Genomic DNA, 17,018 nt, shown 5'->3' on the forward strand with positions numbered 1-17,018 from the left:
ATTTGTTGGCTATGTTATCGCGGCGATTCCTTTTCATATATAAGTTGGGATGGCTGGCTGTTGAGATCTTTGCAAATCTCAATTCTATGGCTTAATAATTAGTGAGATTCTTACCTTTGAAAGGGCTATTGCAAATAAGCCTTGGCATAACACATTTGACCTTTGGGTGAAATTATAGCACATACTAGCAAATATTTTTTTCAGACCTGTACTGACAGACTCTAAAATTTAACAGCCTTGTATCTTTTGAAAGTCTTCTAACATAGGCCACTTTGTTCTGGTTAAACATCATTAATTCTCTATATTAAAAAACCCTTAGGAAATGCTGGCTGCCAGGGAACCCATAAGGAACACATGAGGGCTAGGAATTCTGTCACTGAAGGCAATGATAGGGTGGATGAAGTTGGGAGAGCATACTTCAGGGCAATGGTTCAGATGGGCTGCCTGACCTTAGCTATGCAGATGCAATCTCTCTGTTGGTTTGAATTTCTATCAGAATCCCATTATGCAGAAATACGATGGCAAAGGCAGGGACAAGGGCAGTGTGGAGGAACATTCTAATGTGGGTTTTTCATTACTATCAAATACTATTAAATAATGCTGCTGTCTGTTTCCTTAGTGTCCAGTTCCCCAATATTTTGGGTGGCTTTTAATACTTAGAATATATCTATGTGTATATATGTGCATATTTATACACCAATACACATGCATATATATGTGTGTATATATAGAGTTATATACATATTATTTATTTTCCTCATCTTTACAAATCACTCATCTCACTTCCATAAGCTTTTGAGTTTTAAATTTTTCACCCTCTCCCTCCCCCTCTTTCCCAAGACTACACAATCCAATATAGGCTATACACATACATTCCTATTAAACATATTTTCACATTAGTCATATTGTAAGGAAGAATTAGGACCAATAGGAGGAACCACAAGAAAGAGGAAACAAAACAAAACAGAAGAAAAAAATAGCAAATAGTATGTTTCAATCTGCATTCAAACTCCGTAGTTCTTTCTTTGGATGTGGATGGCATTTTCCATCATGCAACTTTTGGAGATGTCTTAGATCCTTGCATTGCTGACAAACCATTCATCTCACTGCAGCTACACATGTGAAACTAAGGCTGACTTCTCTCCCTTTGTCTCCTAGTGCTGGTAAAGAAGGTCTTCCCAAAGGATGTTTACAGAGCAACATTCTGAAGCAAATTGGCATTAGTATCCAGAGGCCCCAGGCTGGGGGAAGGTCTGGCATTAGTCAGTCTTCCAGTTTCATGCATGAGTGCTGGGTGAGGAAAGCTCAATTGTGAACTGATCGAAAGTACAACAGAAGATGCATTTCAGCATCACTGCCACCAGCAAAGAAAAATAAGTCAGTTTAATAGAAATCAGTTCCCAAATCACACAGCCCTGTAACCTGTCATTTTCTGAATGGCTTTATTATAGCTTCTTCCCAGTCGGCAGTGTTCAAAAGGATGAGATTCTATCTTTTCTTCCTTCAATTGGTTTTTCTTCCTTCAACTGCTTAAATGGATTCCTTGGTCCCGGGTGGTCATGAGTTAGTATTCAGAGCTCAGAGCCCAGGGCTGACAGGGAAAAGTCTAATACAGCATAATATTTCATTTTATCTTAATTAAATGGCTCCCTCAAATAGGAGTTTTCTTGCTGTGCTCAGAGAGAGCCAGGCATCTCTTTTCCCAGGTTCACTGGTCTCTTTCCTTTAGGAACCTCCTAGGCTTTTTTCCCCCTTTCCTTGTGATATGAAAAAAAAATTCCCTTCTCCTTCCGGTTCCTGAATGTGAGGGATAAAGTACATTCTAGTAAACATGAAACAAACATATATTGAGTATTACTGACATGGCACTATGACATCTATGTTTGTGTGCTGTACAGTGTATGGACCTTAGGTCTCAAGGTTAGAGTTTCAATTAACCAGTAGAACCTTAGAATATTAGAATTGGAAGAGGCTTTAGAGGTCATTTGGTTCAATAACTTCTATTCGACAAATAAGGGAAACTGAGACCCGGAGAGGTTAATAGCTAGTTAAGAGACAGACTCTGGGCTAACTCTCAGGTCTCCGACGCCAAGTCCAGTCAATGTATCTTCTAGAATCTGAGCTAGAAATGACCTTTAGAGAGCATTTAATCCAATTCCCTCTCTCTATAGATGAGAAAAATGATCCTAAGGAAAGCCAACTGACTTGCCCAAAATCACCTTTGTACTGTACCCAGCTGTCTCTTAGCACAGGGTTGGGCATGGAGGTGGTGCTTGGTAAATTAATGTTAGAGGGTTCCGTCAGGTGCTATAGGGAACAAAGCATGAACCTTGGTCCCTGGCCTCAGGGAGCTTAGTCTAGAATCTAAAGGGAGAAGACTCACACTTGGATAAGACCTAGCAACCTAGTTGGACTATATTGCCCATATTAATGTATTACAGACCCTAGAATGTAGCTCCAGGTTTTTTTTTAGAGCATTTCTTATGTTCCTGACCTTTAGGTTACCCAAAACAGCCCCTTCCTCATACCTAATTCTCCTCCATTGGCCTTTTGGAGGGGAGAGATGTCAGTCCCTTACATAGTTATGATACTCTTTGGGAGCCATATAGGACTTATTTCTGCATTCTTCATCCCTTACCATCTTCCTCCTGCATCCTCCACTACCGCCTCCCCTTCTGCTTCCATTCCTGTCTTTTTTGATGACTCTTTACCTCCCATGGAAAACTGGAGGATCCTGGGGATGTCTCTACAAGAGGATCTGGTTTCAGGAGAAGCCTGAAAAAAAACCCCTCACTTGATCTTGCTATTCCCAATAAATAGTGTTCTATTTCCCTTCTGCCCTTTGTAGTTAAACTCCTCAAAAAGGCTGTCTAGAATAGGTGCCTCCACTTTCTCTCCTCTCACTCTCTTAACTCCTTTCAATCACTCTTCTAACCCTATCATTCCACTGAAACTGTTTTCTCCAAAGTTATCGCTGATCTCTTAGTTGTCAAATCCAACAGCCTTTTCTTAATCCTCATTCTCTTTGATCTCTCTGCAGTCTTTGACACAATTGATCACTCTCTCCTTGATACTTTCTTCTCTCTAGGCTTTCTGGAGACCACTCTCTCCTGGTTCTCCTCCTGCTCATCTGATTGGCTCCTTCTCAGTGTCCTTTTCTGGATTCTCATCCAAATCACACCTTGTAACAATAGGTATCCCTTAGGGTTCTGTCCTATCTCTTCTGGCCCTCTTCTCCCTCTATGCTATTTGCTCAATGATTTCATTAACTCTCATGGATTTAATTACCATCACTCTAGTACAAATCCTCATCACCTCAAGCCTGGATTGTTGCAATAGCCTGCTATTGGGTCTGCCTGCCTCAAGTCTCTCCCACTCCAATCCATCCTCCATTCAGCTACCAAAGTGATTTTCCTAAAGCAGAGTCTGACCCTGTCACTCCCTTACTCAATAAACTCTAGTGGCTCCGTATTGCCACCAAGATCATATACAAAATGCTTCATTTGGCATTCAAAGCCCTTCATAACCAAGCCCCCTCCAACCTTTTCAGTCTTCTTACTTCCTACTCCTAGACACTTCCATCCAGTGGCACTGGCCTCATGGTTGTTATACAAATAAGACATTCCATGTCTTGGCTCCAGATATTTTCTATGGTGGTCCCTCACGTCTGAAATGCTTTCCCTTCTCAACTTCACCTACTGACTTCTCTAGCTGCCTTTAAATTCCAACTAAAATCCCATCTTTTACTGGAAGCTTTTCGAAACACCTCTTAATTCCGGTACCTTCCCTCAGCTGATTACTTTTTATTTATCCTGTATAGAGTTTGCTTTGTATATGTTTGTTTGCATGTTGTCTTCCCCTTCAGATGTAAGCCCCTTGAGGGCAAGGACTGTCTTTTGCCTCTTTTTGTGTCCCCAGCATTGAACACATTGCCTGGCACTTAGAAAGCCTTCACAAATGTTGATTGATTGATTGATTGATTGATTGATTGACTGGGTATGGAACTATAAAACTGTGCATTCTCTTTGACCCAGCAATACCACTTCTGGTTCTGTATCCCAAAGAGATGATAAAAATGGGAAAAGGACCCATATGTGCAGAAATATTTATAGCAGCTCTTTTTGTGGTGGCAAAGAATTGGAAATTGAGAGGATGCCCATCAATTGGGGAATGGCTGAACAAGTTGTGGTATACAAATATAATGGAATATTTTTGTGCTATAAGAAATGATGAATAGGTGGACTTAAGAAAAAATGAGAAAGTCTTGTATGGACTGATGCTGAGTGAAGTGAGTAGAACAAGGAGAACATTGTATACAGTAACAGCCACATTGTGTGATGACTAATGTTGATAGACAGCTCTTCTCAGCAATACAAGGATCTAAGACAACTCCAAAAAACTCATGATGGAAAGTGCTATCCACATCCAGAGAAAGAACTATGGAGTCTGAATGCAGATGGAAGCACACTAATTGCTCTTTTTTTGGGGGGGGGTTGTTTTGTTTTGATTCTTCTTTCTTGTGGTTCATCCCATTAGTTCTAATTCTTCTTTGCAATATGACTAATGTGAAAATATGTTTAATATGAATGTATATATAGAACTTATATCAGATTGCATGCCGTCTTGGGGAGGGGAAAGAGGAGAGAGGGAGAAAATGTAAAACTCAAAATGTTATGGAAGTGAATGTTGAAAACTAAAAATAAATTAATTAATTAAAAAAAATGCCCTGGGTAACTGGTTATTCAAAGGGCCCCAGCAATGGCTTATTTTACATGTTAATTCATCTGTTGTGTGTCTGGATTTGTGCTTATTAGAGTTTCTTAAGGGTAGGGAGAGGAGTCTTCCATTGCATATCCTTCTCCTTTCCCCTTTTAAAAAATGAAAGAAGGAAACCTACTCATTTGTCAGTATCAATGTCTTCTTTTTGGTCTGGCTCAAAGGTGTTAGCTTTAAAACTTTGGTCAAGAATATTTTTTTTTTAAATAGAAAAGCAGCCTCCAATTTTCTCTTTACATTTTCCCTTCTGTAGCAAGACTAGAGAGCCCATTTATCACCAAGACATGTTTGAATAGTAGACTGACTCTGACAGAGAAACCCTGACAAAGCCCAAGATGACCTTAACTATTGGAAAACCCTTTTTGGGTTGATATAAAAATTTTTTGGGGGGTATATAAAAATTAGTTATTTCTAAGAGAAATGTCAGATAGCCCCTAATGAGTTTGAAATATGATAATGAAGAGTCCTTTTCCTTCTCTTCCTCTGGTATTTAGTTTGGAATCTCATACATCCTTAGGATGTCAAAAGGCTGAACTTTCTTGGTTAGAGCTTAAGGATTGAGGATATTAATCCATTTCCATTCTGACCTTGTTCCTTCCTCCCTCCCTCCTTCCCTTCCTTCTTTCCCTCCTTAAGAGGTAATACCTCCTTAACATTTATATCCATGACCAGACAGGGTATGATTCTGCTGGTACTGTGTAACAATTGCCATTTTTCTATTTCTCCCAGAGCTATAGAAAGACTAAGATGTTCTAAAATGCCACAGAAACCATCTGCTACAGCCAGCATGCTATGGGCCTGGCTCCCAACTTGAACCTACATTGCCACAAGTTTTCAACTTGGAGTATTGGAGATATTTGGTTTTTCTGTGAGACTGTATCTCTGATTTTGTAACTGGTGTTAATGGAGAAATTAGGTTTTACTTTATAGAAATTTGTTTTACAGTCAACTTTGCTAAGGTGAATGTGTTCATGAGGGGAGGCATATCTATGCTCTCAACATATCAGGAAAGGTTGTTGGGTCAGTTCTCAGCTTCTTTTATGATAATTCAGAGCAATTCAATTTCATAACCTATCCCCAATAAGAATCAGCACTTTTCAATGTGTTTTTGGAAATATTGACCCCCTTTAAAGAAAAAAAGCCCACGGAAACATCAACATGGGCTGATCAGGGGTGGTCTTCTCCTTCCTCTTCCCTGAGCACACAAGCAATGCTTATATTTATTACACTTTATTGACTCCCCCCCACACCCTTTAATGGATTCAGGAGGGCCCAGGAGAGTCTGAAGCCTGCGATGCATTTGCATCACACCCTGTTACATGTTACAGGCCCCACTATCCTCTCAAAAGCAGCATCTGACCTTGTTATTACAGAATCAAAGTGTACTCTTTGCCTCCTCTCTCCCCTCCTGTTTCCTGTGAAGCTAACGATACCAGTGATTAGTTGCTTAAACAATTAAAAATCCTGTTTACTGGCAACTGGGAATGTTTCAGGTTTCACCCTTCATCCAATCAATGATCAGTTCACGGGGAGCCCAACAGTCAATAGGAAAGTAGTTTGCTCTAATGCCTCAAAAAAGGAAAAAAACAAAAACAAGAGAGAGGAACTGTTTGGGAGGCTGTGAAATGAGGAGTGGGATGTGTCCATAAATGTACTCAGGCAGGAATCACTTTGGAAGGGAAGTGCCTCAACACTCATGCCTCATTGTGATGCCCCTGGCGGGGGTGGCACCAGCTTATAATTCCTGCTAGTGGGGAGGCCGAGCCTGGTGGATCGTTTGAGCTCAGGAATTCTGAGTTATATTAGGGCTAAAGCTGCTCTGTGTCTACACTAAGTCTGACATTAATATGCTGAGCTTCCCCACTTTGGGGGCCACCAGGCTTCCTGAAAAGGTGAAATCAGCACAGGTCAGAAAGAGAGAAGGTCAAATCCACAATACTAATCAGCAGTGGGATTGGGTCCACTAGCACCCACTGTATTTATTTTTATTTTTATTTTTTTGCTTTTTGGTGAAGCAATCAGGGTTAAGTGACTTGCCTAAGGCCACACAGCTAGTAAGTGTCAAGTGTCTGAATCCAGATTTGAACTCAGGTCCTTCTGACTCCAGCCAGGACCAGTGTTCTATCCACTGTGCCCCTCACTGTACTTTCAACCTTGATAAAATAGGAATACTCAGTCTCAAAACAAAAACAGAGAAAGAAAACTCTCCAACCTCATTATTCCCATAGGCTACCATTCCAAGATGACACTAATAGTAACAGCTCCCACTTCTAGAGGCTCAATGCTTTCTAAAGGATTTCCCTGACAATCCTACCAATAGATGACATAAGCATTGTTATGACCATTTTGGAGATGAAGGTCCTGAGCCTCAAAGAAGTAAAAGGTCTCGTTCAAGGTCATGTAGCTAACAAGCAGTCTAACACAGCATTACAGAATCTTAGATTTGAAAGACCTCAGAGTCATCTATTCTAACACATGTACCTAAGCAGTAATGACCTCTGTGACAAGCCCGGTAAGTGGTCATCCAATAGCTTCTTTCTGATTCCAAGTCTTTCAGATCTTGTCTCTCAAACTCTTTCTATGAGCTAACACCTGCAATGATAATGACTCACATTTATTTGGTCTGCAAAGCACTTGTTTCACAACAGTCCTCTTAGATAGATGTTACAAGTATTATAATTCCCATTTTACAGTTGAGAAAAGCAAGGCTTAAAGAGGTTGTCAGTTAACCAATCAATATTAATCAATAAGCATTTATGAAGTACCTTCTATGTTCGAGGCACTTTGTTAGGTCCTGGGGATACAAACACAGAAGTGAAATAATCTTTACCCTGAATTAGCTTGCTTCCTGCAAGAGGACTATTTCCCATATCAGGTAGTGATGACCAGGGAAGAAAGTTTGGTCTATCCAGTTACTTGTTTTGAATCATACGACTATATTTTGCCATAGCCTTTCTACTAGGAAAGACAAAGTATTGATCTGATGTTTGCTCTCTGAGTAAACAGCAAAAAAGCAGAAGTGGAGTAGCGTATATATGTATCATTTTGCCACAAGCTGGTTAGCTTTGGGTGTTCTAGTGTGTGGATGGACTATTTTAATAGCCTGATGGTATGTCTGCCTGCCTCGAGTCTTTCCTGCTCCAATCCACCCTGCATTCAGCCACTAAAGTATTGTTCCTAAAGCACAGGTCCAACTGTTTCACCCCCCCCCCAATCCCTCCCCTTGCTACACACTCCTACATCCCCATACATACAAATCATAAACTTCTGCGGTTCCCTATCACCTCCAGGATCAAATACAAAATGATCTTTTGGGCACTTAAAGTCCTTCATAACTTGGCTGCCTTCTACCTTCCCAGTCTTCTTACACTTTGCTCTCTGACACTATTCTTTGGTCTGGTGACACCGGCCTCCTGGCTTTTCCAAGAACAAGACACTCCATCTCTTGGCTCTAGGCATCTTCTTTGGCTGCCCCTCATGACTGGAACACTCCTTCCTCCACTTCCCCTCCTGATTTCTCTAGCTTTTTTAAGTCTTGACTAAAACCCTTTCTTTCACTGGAACCCTTCCCTGATTCTTTCTAATTCTAGTGCCTCCCTTTTGTTAATTACTTCCTACTTAGCCTGCATAGAGCTTGCTTTGTATATATTTGTTTGTGTGTTATTTCCCCGTATTAGATTGTAAGCTTCTTAAGGGCAGGATCTGTCTTTTGCCTTGTGCTTTGTGCACAGTGCCTGGCACGTAATAGGCATTTAATAAATGTTTATTGATTGATTGATTGATTTTCCCATGGTCACATAGCTCATATTTGTCTAAGGTAGGATTAAGGACCAATATCTCCCGACTTCAAGTCTAGCCCTCTAACCATTATGCAACATTGCCTGTGAGTTGGTTCCAGTCATGGAAATGGGAGATGGACCGTCCTGCCCTACACTATCTCTTGCCCAGTCATCACGGTGATACACATTTGATCAACATCTGACTGGGGTTAAAAGTACAGTCTGTGGCCAGAGTTAGTCCTCAGACTGTGGTCAAAGGTACAGCAGATTAACCTGTAGCCTGAGTTAGAGAATCACTAGAGGTGAATTAGTTGACATGAGACATAAATCTTTCTCTTCAAAAAACTAACCAGACCATATTGAAATTGCGCCCTTGACCTTGTTAACACCATCCAACTGAGCTCTACTTAGCAAAAGGGTCAGGAATTGATGGACATGAGGAAGGCTGAATAAATGACTGATCCATTGAGCAGCAATGTAACTTAGCACTGCCTCTGTTCAGGTGGGAGAGACAGAGATATTTTTTCTTATATGACCTAGGATGAACAAGCCTTGTAGCTCAGAGCTGAATAATCTCCCCCCAGCCAACCAACAAACTCCCAAAGACACCAGCAATACAACCTGGCCACTTCAGAGGGCAAGTGTTCACGAGACGTACATCTGAAGCATTTGAAAAGGGTTAGGAAAGGACACTTGTACTCTGTCAGAGATGGCTTCCCTGCAGGCTCAGCCACTGCTATGACCTTCCACACTCATGCCAGTTTCATAAAGTAATTTGGGCTTTTCTTGCTTCTCGTTTCTTTTCTTGTCTTGAATCCTCCCCCTATTCCTTTTAAAGCCTCCTTCTTAAGCTTCATTGAAATGCACAGAAAGAGATAAAGACACAAGTATTCTTACTACGTGACCAAGGTCAAAGACCCAGGCTACTATTACTTACAGTAAATTGTGAACCCCATAAATCTTTCTTCCAGATGAACTCCAATGGTTTATTACAAACAATGCTTGGAATATAGCTGCTAAGCATCTCTTTGCTCAGGCGGGCCAGGGGGTGGCTAACTATGCTGAGTTATAGGCCCTGGCCAGTACTGGGGGCTATTGAAGGAGCAAGAAATCTAAATATGTTAAACTGTCTGCACAAGATGGATGCCAACTGGCTCACAACTCACAGGTCTATTTCTCCTGATTCTGCACTTACAGCAGAAACCACATTGCTCGGCATACTCTGGGAAAAGGCTAATCTTCGATTTCTTGTTGGGTCACAAAGGTGCTCAGGAATTCTACTTTGAGAGAGACAAGCTGACTGTGTCTAGATCAGGAGAGAGCTATGCAGAAGCCCAGAAAGACTCAGTTAAAAAAAAAAAGAATAATGATAAAAACAACGGCAAACATTTCTTTAAGCACCTTAAACACAAAATACTTTTCTCACAATAACCCAGGAACGTAAGTGGTTCAATTATTATTATCCCTATAGAGAGCTAGCCTTGAAACCAGGAAGACCTGGGTTCAAGTTTTGCCTCTGATGCAAGTTGACTATGTGACCTTGGGGTTGTCATTTAGCCTCAAATTGCTCTAGGCGAGTCTTAGATTATAAATTGCAAAGAAGGTTCTGACCTACATTGGTGGAAAAAGTTCCTTCATCAGAAATTCCCTACAGTGATCAAATCACAGATCCAATCCCAATGCCCTTCTCTATTCCATTTTACACATAAAGGATAAAAGATCTGAGGCAAGTTAGAACAATTTCAAAATGGAATGTGATGCCTCAGGAGGTCTACAGTGGGTTCCCCACCACCAGAGGTCTTCAAGCTGACTTCTTGGGGTCGTTGTAGAGAGAATTTCTGTTCGGGTTTGAATTGAATTGTATGATCTCTGAGGTCCTTTCCAACTAGAAGATTCTTTGACTTTTCATGGTCATACAGTTAATCAATTAATTATCAGGTGAAATCTGGGGTTGATAACCAGATCTCTTGACTTCCTACTATATTGTGCTGCCAAATTTAAGCTCCTTGTTAGGGAGTTAGGGCAGAGGTTGGTATATGCAATGTCAGTTCTGTATTCACTGCTTAGAATCATAAAATCCTGGAATAAATTACCTCAAAGTTTTAATACATTCCTGAACAGAAATCCTCTCTATAATATAATCTTTAGACTATAATATAATCCTCCCTGTCTCTCCCCACCTCAACAAGTGGTCATCTAGTCTTTAATGCAAGCTTTCCAGTGATGGAGATCTCCTTACCTTATGAAGCTTCCCAAACCCTTTTTGGGATGGTAGTAATTATTAGGAAGTTCTTCTTTATATTTAGCTGAAATATGATGTAATGGTCTTGAGGGAAAAGTATAAAGAAAGGGATGGAGCCAGAAAGTGACATGTATGGAGAATGGCTAGAGGAACTAAGACCCTTACTGTGTAATGAAGAAATAAAGAGCAAAAACAAAGCAAAACAAAACAAAAGCAAACAACAAAAAAAAAGTATGAGAAGTTAATAGTAAATCAACAAGTCTTTAATTTAAAAAAAATACTGTATTTTCAGCCCTGTTCGTAGTTCAGAGAAAAGCATATAGACTTTGAGAGATGGTTGCTGCCCTCAGGAAGCTCCCAAACAAAGGGAGAAAAAAGATTAGTACTGAACTTGAAAATTGTGAATGATGTAATTAAAGCAGGTAATTAAGGGTTAAATTGGAAAAGTGCAAAAATGAAATTATGGGAATTCAGAGTAGGGAGGTGGCCTCATACAGTGGGAAGGGAGCTGAACTGAGCATCTAAGAGGCTTGGGGTCTGATCTTAGTTCTACCAACTTTGTATGTAACCCAAGGCAATTATTCCACATCTTTGGCTTCTGCTTTCTCAGAGGGTTGTAACAAATGATCTTTAAGATACCTTTCAGCTTGAAAGGTCTAGGATTCTAGGACTTTAAGTGTAGAAAGAGGAAGAGACCAATGTAGTATGAGGTCAACAGAGAAGGGAATTATATAATCAGAGCCACATGATCAGAGACGTGGAGATCAGGATGACAATGAGGTTGGCATGCATATATGTGTGTACATGCATGCACATGCATACACAAAGCATGAGTCAGATGAGGAGCAGGACTAAAAATGTTCAGTTTGGGGAGATAAGGTAGGGGAGCAATGGCAGGAATCGTGTTATTAAAACAAGAATGACATTCTGTGCCTCAGCTGAGAATGGAAGACTAAGAATGGTTTTATATCACATCAGCAGGGTTATGGCAAATGCTTACATTGACTTCCTTACTGTAATGGCTAGGAACCTTTGTAAAGATTCCATAGAGAGGCAATAGTATGCCATTTAATCTAATTCGATTCAATTAGGCAAACATCTATTAAACATTGCTCAAAGCAATGTGTGGAGAGTGTGGGAGGGGAGGGCACTGGAGACAGAATTCTAAATAGAATAGATAAAGACAAGGGAGAGACTCAGACAAACTGATCTCTAGGACATTGGGGAGCGAACACTTCCACTCCTTGAGATCAAGAAAGGATTCCTTAAGGCAGAGGTAACTGACCTGAGGCTTAAAAGGAGAGGAAGATTTCAACAGGCAGAGAAGGGAGTGAGTTCATGCCAGGCATGGTTCCCCTTGTGTGAATGCGCAGATGTGGGAGATGCCATGTGATGCTGAGGAGTCAACTAGTGGTCTGGTTTGACTGAAATGTAGTACGAAAGCGGGGCTAATATGAAAAGAGGTGGGAAGATTAGGTTGGAGGCAGATTATGGTAGATCCTAAATGCTAGCCTAACGAGTTTGCATTTTATTCTAAAGACAAAGGTGTGCTATTCTAAAGACCCAGCTCTTATAAACTTGAGAGAGTTGTTTGTTAAATTTTGGAGGAGGAGCATTTTATACCTCTGACATAAGTAAATGCTGTAAATAGGGTTGGGGGTAGCTACGTGGTGCAGTGAATAAGAGTGCCATGCCTGAAGTCAGAAAGATTCATCTGAGTTCAAATCTAGCCACAGAACACTTACTAGATGTGTGTCCCTGGTTAAATCACTTAACCCTGTTTGCCTCAGTTTCCTCACTTGTAAAATGATCTGGAGAAGGAAATGGCAAATCACTGTAGTATCTTTGCCAAGAGTCAAACATGACTGAAATGACTGAACAACAAAAATAAATCGGTGTTTGATTTATTATTTTGTTAATTGTCTAGACCAGTGGTGTCAAACCCAAGTAGAAACAGACTTCTAAACCTTTCATCAGGATCCCTGCTGTCTGCTAGTGACTTAGAAAACTTGATATTAGCATTGCCTATGTTCTATTGTATTTTTGTTTATTTTACTAATTTGCTTTTAATCTGGTTTGCCCTGCTGTGGAGTGTTACAGCTGGAGTTTTTGACAAGTGTAATATAGACTTAAGAAAGTATTGATAATGCTTATTAAACCTAAAAGTGTGTTGAGGATACATTCCCCTCTTCCTTCACAGTTATTAAATAACATATGTCTGTGTGGCAATGGGGAGCCACTGAAAGTTTTGGGTCAGAGAGGTGTAACATAATCAGACCTGTGCTAAGGAAGATTGTTTTGACATTTATATGAAGAAAGATTGGAATGGGGAGAAACTAGGGGCATGAAGTGAGTTAGCAGGCTATTATCATACTCCAGGAGAGAAGTAATTAGGGCCTGAATGATTGGGAAAGCAGGGTGAGCAGAGAAAGGTAAGGATACAGGAACTGTTGTTGAGGTTAACTTGGCACTTGACTGGCTATGGAGAGTAGGAAGAGTTGAAGATGACTCTAAGGTTATTGAGGCTGAATTATTTGGAGGAGGATGGTGATATTAACTGAATAGGAAAAGTCTAGAAGAGGGATTTAGGTATTTGGAAGAGAGATTTAAGCGTTTGGGGGAGAAAATGATGAGTTCAGTTTTGTATATGTTGAATTTGAGATGCTAGTGGAATATCCAAGAGAAAAAATTTCCTGACTTCCACCAGCACCACCACCCTCCTCCCCATTTCCTCAGCTCCTGATGGAAACTCAACCACTCAGTTCTGCTAATGACAGGGGATAGTCTAAAGCTCTTAAGGGGCTATCCATCAGCTCTATATCTTCAAAGACATAACTCAGGAAAAAAAAGTTGGAGGTCAGAATTATTAAACTCCTGCAGTTGGAGACAAATATGCTTTTTTGAAATAAAAAAAATTAACAGTGCTTCATACAAAGGCTAATCTTTTGTGAATGCCTACAAGGAAAGGCATTGATCTTGGACAGGGAGCAAAGGTATCTTTTTTTGTGTTTCAGAGACAGCAATTGACAAACTGGGTCGAATTAAAACAATTAGTCAATGAGTAAGAGAAACCTCATCCAGTAGCAGGAGCTGAGAATTAATGGATTGGCAGTACAAGCTATGAAAGCTCCAATTGGTCCTCAGGTGCACAGTGTTAGAATTTATCTATGCTCTGTGGTGGCCAAGGGGTCTACTTTTTCTCTGCATTCTTCGAAAGGACGTAGACATCACCAGGAAAAAAAAAAGGCAAATCTTATGAGTAGATTTCACTGGCCCCCTAATTCCTCCCCGTAGATTTGTTACTACTAGGCTGTCACTTTGGAAGAGTCAGAAGGTGCAAATGATTCAGAAGAAAGCTTGTTGGGGCCAGCTAGGTGGCGCAGTGGATAGAGCACTGGCCCTGGAGTCAGGAGTACATGAGTTCAAATCTGGCCTCAGATCAAACACTTGACACTTACTAGCTGTGTGACCCTGGGCAAGTCACTTAACTCCAATTGCCTAAAAAGTAAAAAAGAAAAAAAGAAAGCTTGTTGACAGCTAACTTCAGGCAAAGGGATTCAATCTCAACTATGTTAACCTGTAGCTCAGGGGTAAAGACAAGAGTGATGGGAAAGGGGAATGTTTTCTGAGACCTATGAGCTCTCAGGTGACTACTCAAGGTCACAGAGCCAGATCCAGCATAAGAACCCAGGTTGGCTGACTTATAGAGCTCTTTCCAGTGAAATGTAGAAAATGAATCTTTCCTAAAATGTCCTTTAGGTGGGTCACCTTGAAGGATCACCTGCTGTCATGAGAAAATAGATGAGTGAAGTATACCACCAAAACCTTTCTTGGCATTTGAATTTGTCTCCCTCCAAAATACCAAATTATTACAGGTCAAGATGGAGAACTGTTTTGCTGAATAGACTAATTGTATAAGCTCCACTCATTTCTGCCCAAGTGTTAAGTGTTTTACAGTGATGTGCCGTTTATTAAACTCTTAATGGAATTAGAGTGGCTACTCCAATGAGCCAGATGATTGGCATTTTTATGTTATTAGTTAATGCAATTTTGTATTAAAGTTTGAGGTAAAAACCTCCTGGTTCCTTAAGACATCTGCTTATTTTTGTCATCCAGTTTGGTGCTGCAGAGATAAATATCTATTTTAAAGGGATGCTTATGACGTATTTATTAGTGGAGCTAATTAAAAATCTTGACCTAATTATGGAGGTTTCAGGGTCGGTAATGCCATAATCATATTTAATTACTTGGATCCAATCTGAGCATTCAGGCCTCAGAGAAGAGCTGAGTAAAAGGGACTAGTTTCTTAGCCTTCACCTCAATGCTTTTTAACCCTCTGGTCAAAGTTAGAACCCAAAAAGACCTTGCCTCAGTGAGCGCTGCTGATCCATGAGGTCTTTGAAAGGCTGAGGAGGATGAAGGCAAGAACACTGTGACAGCCTCATGTCCGCTCAGGCCAATTGCGCAGCTGTCCCTGGAGATGAGTGCTGCAATGGAGCATTTCAGTTTCTAGCATGTGGGGAGTGACAGCCATGATGTCAATGGGCAGATCTCATTGGATCACTCAGTTGGAAGAGGCTTAGATATCTGCTAATCAAGCCCCTTCATTTTGTAGCTGGAAGCACAGGGAGGTCAGATGTGAGTAAGAAGTAAGAAAGTCATATAAGGTCATGCTAAGTAAGACAGTCATATAGCTAATGGATACCTCAGCTAGGATTCAAACTCAGATTTTCTGATTTCAAGTCTTGTCTTCTTTTTACTATCTCACACTGACCTGAAGAACAATTTAAAATACTTTTTTCAAGTCTTTTCACAAACATTATTTCATTTGACCTTAAACAACCTGATACAGTCAGGAGGACAAGTGTTATCATCTCAATTTTGTGATGAGGTAGGTAAGGTTCAAGGTCACAGTAATGAGTTAGTAACAGACCTGGAGGAGCACTCAGACCTCTCATCCCCTAATCTAGAGCTTTGCCCCCTCCACATACTGCCTTGGGGCACTGCAGCTATGAGAGAGTCTCATGTTATATAAGATTAGCTACTAGGAAAAGCACACAGGTGATAAATAGTGTCTGGAGTATTGGAGCCATAGCATAACATATGGTCCAATCCCTTTGTTTTACAGATGTGGAAACCAAGACCCGCAGAAGTAGGGTGACTCTCTAGTAAGGTCACACCTGGCTGATTTTGTAAAAGGCAGGTAACGCAGTGGGACTGTGTCATCAAGTCTTCCAAAGTAGGGGGAAGCCCAAACAGAACCAATGGCAGGATCTTTTAAGCAGTGCTAGTTTTGTAGGAGGTGAGAGGGGAGGGGCACAATGTGGGGAGGAGGGATAGGAGTGTGAACAGACTGAATTTATTTCTGCTCCCTTCTCGAGCAGACACAAGCTAAAGAGAATCCCTTCAACAAATTCAATAAATCTCCACTAATCTCACGTTTACTCTGTGCAGAGTTCAGTGCAAGGCACTTAGGTACGTACAAAATTTAAATGAGGTATAGTCACTGACCTCAAAGAGCTTACATTCTAATAATAAAACGATAAGACACAAACACAGAAAATTATAATAGAATCATGTAATGAGCTGAATCATAGGATTTCAGAGTTGGAAAGTGCCTTGTTGTTATTGTTCAGTCATATCAGTCATGTCTGATTCTTCGTGACCCCATTTGGGGTTTTCTTGGCTAAGATGCTGGAGTGGTTTGCCATTTCCTTCTGTAGCTCATTTTACAGATGGGGAATTGAGGCAAACAGGCTTAAGTAACTTGCTGAAGTTCACACAGCTAGTAAGTGTTTGAGGCCAGATTTAAACTCAGATCTTCCCAGCTCTATCTACTGTGATACCTAGCTGCCCAAAGTACCTTAAAGGTCATCTATTCTAATTTCCTACTCTGTGCAGAAATTCCACCTTTAAGATATGTGACAGGTAGTCATAGGTCCTGACAGAATATTTTACATGACAAATACTCTAGAGAGCTATAAAACAAAGTGATTTGATTGGTTTAAAGTCCTTCATAACCCTCCCCCTTCATACCTTTCCAATCTTCTCCTACCCGTTGGACTCTGCCATCCAGCGACATTGGCTTCCTACTTTTCCTCTCACAGGTACTTCATTTCCTGACTCTGGACATTTTCATTTGCCACTATGCCTGGAATTCTCTCCTTCCTTCCTCATCTTCATTTTCTGGCTTCCCTCAAGTTCTCCCTAATGCTAGTGCC

Source organism: Phascolarctos cinereus, unplaced genomic scaffold, assembly GCF_003287225.1.
Source record: "Phascolarctos cinereus isolate Bilbo 61053 unplaced genomic scaffold, phaCin_HiC Scaffold_2;HRSCAF=192, whole genome shotgun sequence".
In the NCBI taxonomy this organism is placed as follows: Eukaryota; Metazoa; Chordata; class Mammalia; order Diprotodontia; family Phascolarctidae; genus Phascolarctos; species Phascolarctos cinereus.